The following is a 14,302-nucleotide window of genomic DNA, read 5'->3' on the forward strand; positions in this document are numbered from 1 at the left end:
CCATCAAGATTTCAGAACAACATTGGTTCAGCAGTTTTTAAAGACATATCAGTGGACCAGTGACCCCTGATTGACTCTGACAGTGACTGTTTTTCTGAATCTAGTTCCAGTGAGGTGTTACTCATCATTAGCACATGATGGAAGGTTGTAAAGCTGTACATGATGGTCTCTGACCCTGACTAAAAGTACTGGGCCAATGTCAGTGTGTCCAAACTGCAAATGTTATTTCATCAATCAATCAATCAATCAATAAAAATAAGTGGAACAGCTAAAAAAAAAAGAGGCACCGGTGATGTAAAACCAAATTTGAATGTCATTTCAGAAGCAGAGCAAGTTATTACATCTTGATGAAAGAAGACAAACTTTTTTCTTTGGAAAAACATGCACCAATGAATCCTTCACATTAACTCTTAGGAAAGCAAAAGGTAAAGGTCAGTTTTAATTTGTTGACTTTAAAAAAAGAAAGAAACTGTTTCAGTTTGACATTTTATGTTTCACTGATCTATCTGAGAAACGGAGATTAAAACAACTCTAAAAGGTCTCTTATGTTTTATACTGGACATATTAATGTCACCTGATCTCAAAGTCATTCTTTGAACTGGACTTGTGTTGTCCGTTCTTACTGTTCTATTGAGCTAACCCTCAAAACTCTTGCCAAATCTGGGCCTTTCGATTCGAGGATTTGGCTGTGTTTAGGTTTGGCTTGGGTACCGTCTCTATTCTCAGATTCATAAAGATAGAGGAGGACACTGTCTACTCTCTGGAGTGAACTTACTGAAGTATATCATTACCATTAACCTGACGAGGTCACTTTCCTTTCCAGTGCACAGAAACCTCACACTGTAAAAAAGAATTTGTTGAGTCAACTAAAAATATTTTGTTACCCCGCTGCCTAAAATTTTTTTGTTATCTTGACAAAAAAAATCTTGTTGAAACAACTTCAAACTAGAGTGGAGTTAGTCCAGGTAACAAATTTCTTTAAGTTGACTTGACTATTATTTTCTAGTCCAGTCAACTAAATCATGTTGTGTCAACAGGGATTTTTTTTTTACTTCGATCAATAATCATAAACAAATGTTACTCCACTGCCTTAAATGTTTAAAAAAAGATGCCAAAACACTTTTTTTAATGTAATTTATTTAATGATAGAGACAACACTTTCATTCACATTTAAATTGAACAAGCAATTTGCTGTCAACACATCAACTGAAAAATTGATAAACAAAACAAAAAATGCAAAATACAAACACGTCTAAAGATCTGAACCAACACTTGAAAGTGTGATGTATAATAAATAACATTGGCATGGGATTGAGAAACAAATAGTTGCATTTCAATTCATCAGATCAAAACCACAGGGATTGTTTTTAATTTCATAACTCAATATGAAAATCAGAAGGTTGAACTCTGCATATTAACCCTGCACAAGTTCACATGCACTCCCCCCACCATAATGCAAGTCATGGTCAAAATGAGAAACCAAGATATATGTATATAACATCACAATTAGTTACAAAAAATGAGTGTACTGTATTTCTGTATAATAAGATATAAATGGAATGAATGCACATGGAAGCACAAAGATCTAAAGTCAGATTCTAAATTTCATAGCACAACATGACCAGACAGAAGTGTTAACATCAGAAGGATCTTGAAAGTTTCCAAACTCGTCCCCCATCATAATGCTACATACTGAAAATGTGTACATACTGTTTAAGAAAATGAGAGGGGAAACAACATTTGTTTACATGAGAACATGCATATTCCAAGTCACGACATGTAAACTTTAATGTACATTCTATATAGTGAAAGGCACAAAAGAACCTTTCCTTATAAAAAAAAAAAAAACACTACTTTTTAAGAAAGAGTGCGGTGGAGCCGATGGACACATCATGAACACTGAAAAGTGAAAGTGACATGACATACATTTGTGCTCTTCATTTAACCCATCTAAAGTGCACACACACAGCAGTGAACACACACCGTGAACACACACCCAGAGCAGTGGGCAGCCATTTATGCTGCAGTACCCGGGGAGAAGTTGTGCCTTGCTCAAGGACACCTTATTTGTGGTGTTGAGGGTGGAGAGAGCACTGGACATTCACTCCACCACACCTACAGTTGCTGCCGCTGTAGCGAGCACACGGTGGGAGCAGCTGGTCTTCACAAGTTTTTGCAGAGCCTCAATGGTGTATTTAATGCGCTGGAGGTGGTGGATGTTCACTGCATACAGACCCATTAGGAGTCCAAATACCTTGGGGACATGGGAGATGTCAGTGATGACAGGATGTCCAAATGAGACCAATGTTGGTTATTCCTTGGGAAGCACATCACATTGATGTTCCTCAGTTACAATCAGAATGCCCTCTTCAATTTCTTTCTCAACATCCTTAATGTCACTGGATGGCTGGGAAAAGAAAAAAAATATTACATTACTTAATAAATGTATAAACGAACACACATATGTACATACACTATTAAAGTTGTGTGTTTTGTTAAAAGCACAGCTACCAATTAGTAGTAATTGCAAAGTGTAATTCACCTTCAAGTGGAATATATTTTGAAAAATTTAACCAAAAATGAAAATCAAAATTAAATGGTGCTCCTCAATGGTTTCGTTTAGAAACATTCAAAATAACTTCCTGTATTAAACTGTTAAAAGCCTGTACTAAATTCTTTGTTCTGCTGAACACAAGGAGTTTAAAATCCCATGGGAAGATAAGTGTAAAATACACCCCCAGAACCAACTATTCTAAAAATGGGGGGAAATTATTTTCTTCACTGGTATTCTACATGATTTCTGAATGACATAAAATGTGACAAACCAATACAACATTCAGGTTTTTTTTCTTAATCTGATTCTAAGTGTCTAATCTGTCACACCATTTATACAATGATCAGAAAATATATTGGTGTAAATAGGTATTCCTTTTAAATAATAGTCTGTTGCACTGCATGTTCAGAGTAAAGCATGACTCCTAAGGGCCGTTTCATAGTCAACGCGGGAAACGCGAGCAAGAAACGCGAGCGACGCACTCCTTTTCATAGTCTAAACAGTGAACGTAAGCGTCACGGTTGATGCGTGTATGCAATACACGGCTCAAGCAACAGGGGGTAGTAGAGTCGGGTGATATTAGTAGAGTCGGGTCGCATGTGTAACAACAATGAGTTTTACATAGTAATTAACTCAAATGATATATAGGGAATTTGAATAATTAATCAAGAATTTGATTAATATATATCTCAGATGACAGTTACATTTAATTTTATTGATTATGAAAAATAGCTCAATTGCCAATACCAATACTAATCACAGGGCACTGTAATTTACTCATTAATATGTCAATATTACATTCTTCATATCAATTATTGTGATCTCTTACTGTAAATTACTGCAGATCAAACCGTGGTATGTCCAGCACACCACTGTAGACCTATCAATTTTCAATAAAGTTATCACGCCTTATAATTCAAGGAAAAGTATTCTCTGGCCATGAAAATATTATCCTATCCTTATGATAAATTTAGTTTCTAAATTTAGAGCTTGTAGCTAAAGATCAGAACATTTCAGTGACTCGTAATGTGAGTGGGGTGGAGTCCAGGCCAATCATTTTATATATGGGTTTTTAATAATTCAACTAGTAATACATCAAACTACAAATCACACAGAGTAAATATGCGTACAAAAATACAGACAATAAACATTTACAAGACATAACGGAATCCAAATAAAAGAGAGAGAGAGAGAGAGAGAGAGAGAGAGAGAGAAGTGGAGAAAGCGAGAGAGATCACAGAATGAGCTCAGGTATGAAAATCAGTCAGTAAACCTTAGTGGAACCAACAACGAATCAAATAATAGCAACACTTTAAAGCAGCATTTAAATCTCCATAGAAAACGATACTTGCATGGCCCAGTGGGTGAGCGTGGTACCGGCGACGCACGTGTGATGTCACGTGGTCCTTTGAAAACTGCGCGCGTGGGCCGGAGGCCGTGTGACGCGCGTGCAAGCTGCGCTGGATCTTGGCGTGAGCGTGGAGTCACGTGTTCCTTTGTTGCAAAGAGGTGTTCGTTCATCTTCGCGCGGTATTTGAAAGGTTCAACAAACAATGTTCCAGAATTCGTCTTCATTGTGTGGAGAGGCGAATAGTTGAATAAACTTAGTAAAGAAAAGAAAAGAAAACAACGAAAATGAAAGTTTCCAAATGAGCCATGAAAATGGCTTTCCTCTCCTCAGTCCGTGTGCTGAGGGGGGAGGAGAACTGAGCGCGGCCCGAGGCCGCGCGGAGCGACGTGTCCGAGAACGGAGAACGGGAAAAAAAGCAAGAAGAGAGAGGCGGACCTTGTTCGGTCGACTCTTATAGCTTGAGATGTTCACGCCTCTTTTCGCGTGAACCACCCAATGAACATCCGCGATCTGAAGCGGCGGGAAAGTTCCTTTGTCTCTGGGAACAACCCACCCTAATGATTTAGGACTTGTCCGATTTCATCAGGGATATTCTAGCACGTTCGTAATTCCAGAATAATACATTTTTCATTACTTTACTTTAGATAAGTGGGTCTGTCAAAGCATGACAATTAGAACAAGACTAGACATAATATATATATGACCAAAGATCTAATTTTTAGATCGAATTACACATTTAAAGATTTGTTTAACACATGATAACACTGCAGATGTTGGGAAACATCTAAATGTACCAAAAGGGAATACGTAATACATTTATAAAACATGAAAACAGAAAGTTAATGAATACATTCCATAGAATGCATTGTTCAAAAGAAGCCAGTGACTTGGCTTCTCTCCTGTCCTGTGTGGTCGTAACTTTTACAACCTGCAAAAGTGGGGGTTGCAGAAACATGGCTTTCTTTGAGAAGGTTAAAGTGAGGAGAGACATTTCCTAAAGTATGAGCTTGCAACTTATACTCTTCACATAACAAGGATTAACCATTTTATGCAATCCAAAAACATAATTAAAATACATATTAATAATAAAATGAAAGTAAGGAACTTATACAAAAAGGTTTCCTTTGTCTCCAGTGTGTTGGAGGAATTTGGGTTGGGGGTTTTCGTTTCTTCTTTGAAGCTCGCCTGGGTATCGTAAAGTAATTTAAGTCCAGCCAGGCTGGCATTTAGTACCAACAGTCTGAATTTATAAAACAGAATTTAACCCATGAATCGCTGACCTGCATATCTGTTACATCTCCCCCTTTACGTCAGATGAAGTCCCTGTGTGGACATCATCGGACGGCAATCATCCGGATGGGCAGATGACAGGTGAATCGTGATGGTCATGCAGCAGGTGGGTCATGATGACAGGTGGTTCCTGAAGCTGAGGATTCAGCTTGGTGAGGTTCGGTATTGTCTTTGACTTTGCGTCCCTTTTCCGGGGATTCCATCGGAGACCTCCAGCCACCGTTGTCGTGAGTTTGGCTGTAGAGGTTTGCATCTCGTTGAGTATCCTGTATAGGATGAAGGTCACGCCAAGAGTCAGGGTGGGACCAATGACGGTGGAGATGCACCGTGCAGTGTCGGCAGCAGTCCAGGCTAGGACCGCAGATGACTGGTTCAGAATGGGCTGTCGAGACAGTGCTTGGAGGGCTGTATCGACAGGAGTAATGTCAATGTGTTGGGTGGTACCTTTCAGTACTTGGTCCAGCAGGTTGGCACGGGTGGCGGTGTCATGCTGGTCGTAGGTCAGCATAGCTGAGCGCACAGGAGTGTTGACGAGCCATCTGTTACCCACAATCTCTGCTTGCGTTTCTGTGACTTGTGTACGAGGCTTGGCTTCGGCAGGGCAGCGCGTATCGCTGACCCAGGGTTGCAGCTCGCAGATTCCTTCAGAGATGTGTCTGAGGAAGGGTTTGCTAAGGCAGAGATAATGAATGTCTTTGGTTAAAGTACACATGTGCATGTTTGGGGCCAGGTACAGCTGTGTGTTGCTGTCGTGGTAGGCCACCACATTTGGAATGTGTGTTTTGGTGTGGGTGTTGCTCTTCCACATCCTGACACTGACAATGTCTTTAGGTCTGTAGACTTGGTTTGACTCGCTGATGAGTTGGTTCAGGAGCACGTTCACTTCTCCCTGTTTGGGGTTTGCGTGCCGTAGGAAGGCGCTATCCAGAGAGTTGGCCAGGTGCATTCGTAGCAGGTCAGCTGGCATGGTGATGGTGTAAGACAGCACAGTTAACACAAGGCTTAAGGGTATCATGTATGGTGGGGTTTTACTCGTGGTTAGGCTGTCTTTGGAGGAGCTAACCTCCCACAGCATGGCTGTTGTTAATGCTGTTAACAGCTGAGTCTGGGTAAAGTCCTTCTGGAAGGCAGTAAACAGTGGTTTCAAGGAGTTTACAGTCTGGTTCGCTGCATTGACACTGGACATAACAATGTTAAACATTCTGGCGGCAGCAGCGGCTCTAAGCAAAGCTCCCGGGAACTGTTTGGAGCGGTGGTGGTGTCCACCTAACTCCATTTGTGTAACCGTCACTTTCTCATGTTGGCTGAACAGGTGTTTGACATCGGCCTCAGTGTGAGTGAGGGAGTCCTCTCTCCATCGGAACCTTGTACAGCTGTATTCGGTTACAGTGCTGGGGTAGTGTGCCTTGTCATCGGTAGTCAGGAGTCTCAGCGGTTTTCTCGGTGGCAGCTGTCCTCTCTTTGGCTGACAGCACAGCACGGCAAACCACAGCAGCATCCTGGTACAGATAATAGGGAGAGAGAGAGAGAAAGGGGAGAAAGAAACAAACAAGGCCTGTCTTTGGTTGGACAGGACAGTCTCTTTGCTTCGTGGGCGGCGACTGGGTTTAGCTCGCCCTCGCCCATGTTTTGCCACATCTTGCTGCTGGCATGACGCTTGCCTCAGTGTTGTGTCAGTGGCTCTGGTGCTGCGTGGTGCAGCACATGCTGCGTCATGGAAATATATTGGCAGTATCCCCCTTTTGCTCCGTGGCATTACACGCCCTGGCATTGTGATGTCAGACGGTGCACAACCCACAATATTGTTCTGTGCACGCAGCATGGTTTGTGTATCATGCAGTGGTCTGGGGCTTTGGTTGTCAGTGACTGTAGACTGGTTGCCAGGGTGGATGGAGGGGTCTGAGAGGTGGTAAAACAAAGTCATTATCAAGGTTTCAGAAGCCCGCATGTCCGCTATGTTGGTCTGTGTAGACAACGGAGCCTGCGTAAGCGATTCTGAGGTAGGCAGTTTAGCTAGTAAAGTTCTTGTGCTGTGTGTAATCACTTCAACCTTGAATGTGGGTGGGTGGGTTGGGAGTGACCACAGAATGTTGTTTAGTGTGCCAGTTTTGGCAAGGGTGTCAGTGTGATCTTTAAAGTCCTCGTCTAGACTTGGTAACTTTGAGTGTCCTTTTACCTTCTTCCAGTACACGATCACATTGTGTGTTTTTGTGATGTTATCACATTGCTGGAACAGGTGTTGGTGTTTGACATGCTTGTTTGCAAGTGTGAGTCCGAGTTCCACACATTCAGGTGAGGATTGGAAGAAACCCAGCGTGTGGTGTAAGGTTTGACCACCTTGCAGGTTGAGCCGAACAGCGACCCCTTTGGTGTAAGCTGGTACCACCGTACCCTGTTTGTTGACTAAGGTACAGAGGCTTGAACTTGGGCCTGTTGTTAGGGCGTTGTACTCATGGCTGGCTGCTGGGGTTCCCGTGACCTCTGTGACCTGACCGTCTGGCTCTGTGGGAGTTCCTGTGACCTCTGCGACCTGACAGTCTGGCTCTAGCAACCTGTGTGGCTGGAGAGAAAGAGGTTCTCGCACTTGAGCAAAGTCTTTTAGCTGTTTGAAGTTCAGAAAAGGGTCAAAGTGTTCTAGCAGGTCTTTGTCGATGAGCAATGTATGAGTGTTCATTGGTGGGACATACATGGGATGTATTAGACTCATCGGAACGAATGTCAGGTGAATGGAAACAACCTGTTCAAACTGGATGTCATCCTGTCTGTACACCTGTACATTCAGTTCATAAGTTTGAGGTGTAAGAGTTCGATCTTGTCTCTTAGCTTCAAATTGGAGTCTTTGAAAGGGTAAGATGAGATCACCGTCAGGTTTAATCCTGTGTCGATCAGGTCTTCCCTGTTGACTCCTTTTTGACCCACCCCCTTTTTGACAGGGCTGCCCAGGAATGTTGGCATTAGGGCAGGTGGGACGATCGGTGGGTGATGAGGACCGGTCTTGTGTAGCTCGCTGCGAAGGCAGGTAGTCAAAACAGCATTTTCTGGTACCTTGTGTTTGTGGTACCTGGTGTGAGGACCTGTGCTGTCTCGTTCAGTTAGCTGTAGCTGTTGACTGTGGAGCTCGGGCAGTGTTCTGGGTGCTTGGCTCATCTTCCTTGCGAGTATTCATGTGAAGAAGATCTTTCAGCACCCTCAGGATCTCTGCTGTCTCAGACGTGGCTGCACTGTGTTGCCCTCTGCTGGCTTGGAATGGTATTGACTCTCTGTAAAGATGTCTGTGACTGTGGTGTTGTAGGGCGCCATCTAGGGTTAACTCCAAGCAGTGCTCAGAGACAGAGACTTTGGGGTATTTCACAGTCTTTTCACAAATAGTCTTTTGCTTGGTGCAAGCTTTGTGGGCTAAGTTCCGTAACTCTTGTGTAGTCCTGTTACGTGGACACGCTGGGACTCTGAGATGAAAACTCCAACTGGCATGTAGGTTTGGGAGGAACAAAGTTTTTAAGTTGACATTCTGTTCCATACCTGGTTCGTTGCATGCTCCGAAGTAGGTGTTTCGTAGCTGACTACAGAAAGTCTGTGGGTTTTCAAATCGGCCCTGTTTGAGGTCCATAGCAATAAGGAGCCCATGGTCTGAGTTTGGATCAGAGAATTCAAGAATCAAAGTCTGTAGCGGTTGCTGGTAGTACGCCTTGACAGTCTCTGGTTGACGATCCAGAAAGCAATGCACATCACGGCTGGCCGTGATTTTTAACAGGTACAATGTGTTCACATCTGTCACGTTGGCGACAGTTTGCAAATGAAAGTCAATGGCTTGTAAAGAAGCATGAACATCATGCAGACTGCCACTAGATGGCTTACCTTCTAAGGGGGTCAATCAGTGGTTGACCTGAAAACATCTAGATTTCCACTATTAACAATTACATTTTAATTCAAATCATGTTTGAACTAAACTCAAAGTAAATGTAAACAGTCAAAGGCAGGGAACATTCTTTTGTTTCCCTGTAATACTATTCGCACGAGCAAAGCTGTAAATGCAAATAATTATCGAGAATTTAGACATCCAATTCAAATATACATCACAGGGGATTATAACTTAGCAATCAGAGTGCATTATCTGAAATGGCCACAGGTTGGCAGCTTTGCACTCATGCAAGCTGGAATCAGAAAGCAGGGTGTACCCTGAAATTTCTAACCCACACTTTCCCTCTGGTGTTTAGATAGAGGAATTACAATTTCAATATGACTTAGAATTTATCTGATCGTTTGTCAGGCTGATTTTCTGCATCAAAAATCACAAGTAACAAACTAAAGGTTTTAATCTCTGAGGTGCTATATTAACATAGGTTGAAGAAGGATCCGTTCACTTCCAAAACACAACTGTAATAAAAACAGGAATTTTCCAACTGTTGACTCCAATAAACATTAATCAAAATAGCACTTATGATTTAAATGTTTTAGGTTTAAAAATCGGGTAGCTAAGCCAATTTTAGACCAGGAGTTTTATCGTTTTATTTTTGAATATTATTGTGGTTTACCACGAATTCAATAAGCAAGGCCTTTTTAACTGAATCAGAGGAACATCGCTCATGTTCAGATTTACATGTTGCAACTAATAAAAGATTTCTTTATCTTTTAATTATTCATATTCAAATGTTCTCACTGTAAAAAGATTTTGGTCTTTCTTAACAGGATACTTTTAACATTATACTGCAGTTTACTTTCATTAAAAATAACAGTGACTATACTGTTAAGTTTCTACAAATACCTAGCGCTGACTGACCAGCTTTTTGCCTCAGTCAGTTGAGTGAGTTCGCGTCTTGCGACTTTTCTCACCAGTAACGTTACATAATTTCATAGCGCACGTGCAGAAATTATTAAAAACCATATACACAGATTGATTGCTCACAAAACGAAGTTTGAAATGCCCGCGCATCCTCCACCAAAATGTAACAACAATGAGTTTTACATAGTAATTAACTCAAATGATATATAGGGAATTTGAATAATTAATCAAGAATTTGATTAATATATATCTCAGATGACAGTTACATTTAATTTTATTGATTATGAAAAATAGCTCAATTGCCAATACCAATACTAATCACAGGGCACTGTAATTTACTCATTAATATGTCAATATTACATTCTTCATATCAATTATTGTGATCTCTTACTGTAAATTACTGCAGATCAAACCGTGGTATGTCCAGCACACCACTGTAGACCTATCAATTTTCAATAAAGTTATCACGCCTTATAATTCAAGGAAAAGTATTCTCTGGCCATGAAAATATTATCCTATCCTTATGATAAATTTAGTTTCTAAATTTAGAGCTTGTAGCTATAGATCAGAACATTTCAGTGACTCGTAATGTGAGTGGGGTGGAGTCCAGGCCAATCATTTTATATATGGGTTTTTAATAATTCAACTAGTAATACATCAAACTACAAATCACACAGAGTAAATATGCGTACGAAAATACAGACAATAAACATTTACAAGACATAACGGAATCCAAATAAAAGAGAGAGAGAGAGAGAGAGAGAGAGAGAGAGAGAGAGAGAGAGAAGTGGAGAAAGCGAGAGAGATCACAGAATGAGCTCAGGTATGAAAATCAGTCAGTAAACCTTAGTGGAACCAACAACGAATCAAATAATAGCAACACTTTAAAGCAGCATTTAAATCTCCATAGAAAACGATACTTGCATGGCCCAGTGGGTGAGCGTGGTACCGGCGACGCACGTGTGATGTCACGTGGTCCTTTGAAAACTGCGCGCGTGGGCCGGAGGCCGTGTGACGCGCGTGCAAGCTGCGCTGGATCTTGGCGTGAGCGTGGAGTCACGTGTTCCTTTGTTGCAAAGAGGTGTTCGTTCATCTTCGCGCGGTATTTGAAAGGTTCAACAAACAATGTTCCAGAATTCGTCTTCATTGTGTGGAGAGGCGAATAGTTGAATAAACTTAGTAAAGAAAAGAAAAGAAAACAACGAAAATGAAAGTTTCCAAATGAGCCATGAAAATGGCTTTCCTCTCCTCAGTCCGTGTGCTGAGGGGGGAGGAGAACTGAGCGCGGCCCGAGGCCGCGCGGAGCGACGTGTCCGAGAACGGAGAACGGGAAAAAAAGCAAGAAGAGAGAGGCGGACCTTGTTCGGTCGACTCTTATAGCTTGAGATGTTCACGCCTCTTTTCGCGTGAACCACCCAATGAACATCCGCGATCTGAAGCGGCGGGAAAGTTCCTTTGTCTCTGGGAACAACCCACCCTAATGATTTAGGACTTGTCCGATTTCATCAGGGATATTCTAGCACGTTCGTAATTCCAGAATAATACATTTTTCATTACTTTACTTTAGATAAGTGGGTCTGTCAAAGCATGACGATTAGAACAAGACTAGACATAATATATATATGACCAAAGATCTAATTTTTAGATCGAATTACACATTTAAAGATTTGTTTAACACATGATAACACTGCAGATGTTGGGAAACATCTAAATGTACCAAAAGGGAATACGTAATACATTTATAAAACATGAAAACAGAAAGTTAATGAATACATTCCATAGAATGCATTGTTCAAAAGAAGCCAGTGACTTGGCTTCTCTCCTGTCCTGTGTGGTCGTAACTTTTACAACCTGCAAAAGTGGGGGTTGCAGAAACATGGCTTTCTTTGAGAAGGTTAAAGTGAGGAGAGACATTTCCTAAAGTATGAGCTTGCAACTTATACTCTTCACATAACAAGGATTAACCATTTTATGCAATCCAAAAACATAATTAAAATACATATTAATAATAAAATGAAAGTAAGGAACTTATACAAAAAGGTTTCCTTTGTCTCCAGTGTGTTGGAGGAATTTGGGTTGGGGGTTTTCGTTTCTTCTTTGAAGCTCGCCTGGGTATCGTAAAGTAATTTAAGTCCAGCCAGGCTGGCATTTAGTACCAACAGTCTGAATTTATAAAACAGAATTTAACCCATGAATCGCTGACCTGCATATCTGTTACACATGATATTCAGATTACAATGGCAACTGAAGAGGAGTGTATTCTGTTGCTGATGAACTATGGTATAAATGTGGATGAATATGTATAAGCAATGTCGCCCCCACCGACAACGCATAGTATTGCGTGATTCGGCACGTCGCGTATCAAAAACTAGGACCACACATTTGGCTACACACCGACGCATAATGGCGGCTGAAGCATAACGATGCGTAGCCTCGGGGACACGTATGCCTACAGATGAGTTGACTATGAAATGGCCCTAAAGGGTTGGTTGACCCATGTATGTTTTTTCACCCTCATGGCATCGTAGGTGTGTATGACTTCTTCTTTCAGACAAATCCAGTCGGATTATATAAAAAAATATTTATGGCAATAGGTGGGTGTTTTTTTCAACAGTCCAAAAGTAGTCAAATAATGTGCATCAATTCATAATAAAAAGTACCTCACATGGCTCTGAGAGGTGAATAATGTCCTCCTGTATCGAATCCATGTGTTTTTGTAATAAAAAAAAAATACATATTTAAAATGTTATTCAAAACATATTTAAACCCTTTTCTCTCACTTTCGTAAGAGCCATTCCGGGTGGATGAAAATAGGACATAGGGGTCATGCATGCACCGGTGATTAGTGACGAACACGGAAGAGCGGAGGAGACAACAATACGCCAATCACAAAGTAGAATCACAAAATTAGGCTTGCACGTATGATAGTGGAAAAGAAAAAAAAGTGTTTACAACTTTTTGAATATGGATATTTTTCTTACAAAAAGCGCATCGATTTGCGACAGGAAGCCTTTATTCACCCCCCAGAGCCATGTGAGACACGTTTTATTGATGGATGGGTGCATTTTATTTGACTATTTTTGGACTGCTGAGAAAAAAAACACACCTTTCTGCTGCCATTAAATAACTTGGAAGAGCCAGGACAATTTTAAATTCAACTCAGATCAGATTCCTCTGAAAGAAGAAAATCATATACACATAGGGTGCCTTGAGAATGAGTAAAACATGGCCTAATTTAATTTTTTTGGTGAAACAATCCTTTAAGCAAAGTTGCTAATGGCCAATATGCTAGAACTGAACATTTTTCAGGATTCAAAACAGTATTCAGCAAAATAATAAAGAATGGCTATGTCCATAAACAGGGTTTCTGGTGGTTTTATGAAGATAAATTCAACACTTTATAAAGACATTTTAAATACCAATTATAGAAAATTCACGGAATAAAACTGGGGAAAATAATGTCAAATTATGTTCTCTAAATTTTGAAGCTGTTTTCCAATGCAAATATCTACATTTTCGTAAAGGGTTCACCCAAAAAAGAAAAAGAAAGAAAATTGACATTTACTAAACCTCAAGTTGTTTTAAACCTGAATTAGTTTATTTCTGTTAGTCCCAGTCCCAGATCGTCTAACACAGTACACAGATCGTCTAACAACGAGTTACAACCCCAGATCACCCAGATTTCTTCTTCTTCTTTTACCTGGATCACATCACTGCAGACTGATGGTGCTCAGTTTGGTCATCCACAAGCGTAATCCCAGCAGTTATGTCCTTGATGAATTCCTGCGCAGAGCCTGTGTGCTTTAATAAAAACAAAGGGATGCATTAAACAGGGCCTTACAATTGTAAAGCACATAGACTCCAATAAATGTGCATTTATAAATAAATAAATTTACTTACAACTTCGTCCAAGCTCTACAATGTAAATGCCATTTCCATTATGTCTGCATATCTTTTTGATGGATAACTGCAAAAGGACTCGCTGCAGTCCATCCACAGGATTATTGTATTCTGCGCTGAATCGTCAGTCATTCAAAAATATCATAAACATGAAAAATACAAAAACATGTTAAAACACTGTAAAATAATAAACATACATATAAATAAATCTTTACAGAGAAAGACAAATGTATTGACAAGTTTATATTAAATGCCAAAGACAAACTATACCATCCAGACAATGCTTTTAAATGACACAACACATAATTATAACACAATAAAAGGAAATTTAACACATTTGTGTCGATCGTTATTGTATCTCTATTTATACAAGATATATGATATTATTACTTTTATTCTAAAATATATAGATTTAAACGTACGCAAT

General features: G+C 40.4%; 1 long non-coding RNA gene across 1 annotated transcript; it reads right to left on the reverse strand.

Annotated features, from left to right (window-relative positions):
* Window positions 1-1,253: 1,253 nt before the first annotated feature.
* Window positions 1,254-13,979, reverse strand: LOC127945813 (uncharacterized). The gene is made up of 3 exons (XR_008150946.1): window positions 13,876-13,979; window positions 13,676-13,776; window positions 1,254-2,407 (listed from the first exon to the last, which is right to left on the reverse strand). It is a non-coding gene; the product is annotated as an uncharacterized LOC127945813 (long non-coding RNA).
* Between the last annotated feature and the right edge of the window lie 323 nt (window positions 13,980-14,302).

Source organism: Carassius gibelio, chromosome A24, assembly GCF_023724105.1.
Source record: "Carassius gibelio isolate Cgi1373 ecotype wild population from Czech Republic chromosome A24, carGib1.2-hapl.c, whole genome shotgun sequence".
NCBI classification, from domain to species: Eukaryota; Metazoa; Chordata; class Actinopteri; order Cypriniformes; family Cyprinidae; genus Carassius; species Carassius gibelio.